The following is a 2,189-nucleotide window of genomic DNA, read 5'->3' as shown; positions in this document are numbered from 1 at the left end:
AAATGGCCCAGCACAGAGTTGGGCTGGGCCACATTCCTGAGAGTCCAGCATGTACTTTGGACTGGGCTGCATTCTTTTAGGCCAGCTTTAGCTACAGTTAGTGTAGGGTTTTTTCTACCTATTATAGAAATTGAATTTATTGTATTCATAGAAAGTATTGTAGAATAGGTCATGCTAATGTCAGGGAATCATGTTAGTTCAAGCATGACCAATCATGATATTTTGAGGTTTAATAAGAATACAGTTACTTTAGAAATTTCATTGTCTTCATTTTCTACTATTGTGGTTTTGGCCTTAGTACATTTAAAGTTTATATTTGGGTTTGATTTTTAGAAGCTTTGCTGCTGCTGATCAGCTTTATATATTAGGATTAGGAATTAGAAACTTTCATAGAAATTAGGATAGATATATAGGACTTTAGTATAGCCATTTTGTTAAGAGATTGTAGTCTATTGTTACAAAAGGTGGCCCACTGTGAACCTTAGACTGGGCCACATCCTGTAGAGCCCAGTGTGATCTTTGGACTGGGCCACATTCTTTAGGAATTGGCTTAAGCTATAATCAAGAGTTTCCTTAGCATTGTGTAAGTAGTATTAGCATAGAATAGAAAGGTAATAAAGTTTAAGTTAGTCATCATGGGTATTGCATGAGCTTTAGAAGTTATTGATTATCAGAACATCATCATGCTAGTAGGGATTGTTGCACTACTTTTGAAGAGCGTTAACTCGCAAAGGGAACAATAAGACAATCTTGGAGTTTGTTCCTCCTCATACCTAAGAAAACATCTGGTGGGTGGGGGGCGCCCCTCCTGCACCTGGCCTTGTGTTCATGTGAAAGACTTGTGAGACTGTCTGTCTAAAATTTGGAGATAAATACCTGCTGTAACTTTCAATAAACAGCTTCTGCTCATTTCACTGAACAGTTGTCCACTTTCTTACTCTTCTTCCTCTTTATATCTATTCTTCCATCTTTCTTTTAATATCTGTCCCTGCAAATTCGCCGACGCCACCACATCTTCCAAGGGACTCCCCAAAACTTGCAGGGACTGGCCCCCCGCAAAAAAGTGCTCAGCCTCACACATCAGAGAAATGCAAATCAAAACCACATTGAGATACCACCTAATCCCAGTAAGAATGGCCATCATTAATAAAACAAACAACAGTAGATGCTGGTGAGGATGTGGAGAAAAAGGAACCCAAACTAGTGCAACCTCTTTGGAAAACAGTGTGGCGATTTGTAAAAGAACTAGACATTGAACTTCCTTGTGACCCTGCAATCCCTCTACTGCAAATATACCTGGAGGAACTCAGATCATTCTACAAAAAAGATACTTGCACATGCATATTTATTGCAGCACTATTCGCAGTAGCAGAAACATGGAATCAACTGTGCTGCCCATTGAAGCTTGACTTGGTAAAAAAATGTGGTACAAGATTTCAAACTTTACTACAAAGCTACAATCATCAAAACAGCTTGGTATTGGTACAGGAACAGGAATATAGATCAATGGAACAGAATTGAGATTCCAGAAGCAAAACCTCAATTTCTCAACCAACTCATCTTCGACAAAGCCCCCAACACCTACCAATGGGGAGAGGAGAACCTATTCAGTAAATGGTGCTGGGAAAACTGGCTGACCACATGCAGAAGATTGAAACAGGACCCCTATCTATCCCCATGCACAAAGGTTAACTCCAAATGGATCAGAGACCTAAATGTAAAACCTCAAACCATAAGAACCTTAGAAAAGGAAGGAAATACTCTCATGGAAATCGGAACTGGCATCCAATTCCTGTACAAAACCCGAAACCCACAGGACTTAAGAGAGAAGATGACAAATGGGACCTTATTAAACTGACAAGCTTCTGCAAAGCCAAAGAAACCATCAAGAGAGCAGGGAGACAGCCTACAGACTGGGAAAAAGTATTTGCCAACTCTAGGTCTGACAAAGGCTTAACATCCTGGATCTACAAGGAACTGAAGCGTACTGAAAAGAAGAAAACAAACAACCCCATTATAAAATGGGCAAAAGACATGAACAGACACTTCACAAAAGAAGACATTCGAGCAGCCAACAAACACATGAAGAAATGCTCAACCTCACTAATCATCAGGGAGATGCAAATCAAAACCACACTGAGATACCACCTAACTCCAGTCAGAATGGCAATTATCAACAACTCAAAAAA

This window comes from Carlito syrichta, unplaced genomic scaffold (genome assembly GCF_000164805.1).
Source record: "Carlito syrichta isolate Samal-C Ts95f unplaced genomic scaffold, Tarsius_syrichta-2.0.1 Scaffold316192, whole genome shotgun sequence".
Taxonomy (NCBI): domain Eukaryota; kingdom Metazoa; phylum Chordata; class Mammalia; order Primates; family Tarsiidae; genus Carlito; species Carlito syrichta.
The sequence above is the reverse complement of the archived record's forward strand: the minus strand, read 5'-3'. Positions refer to the sequence as shown.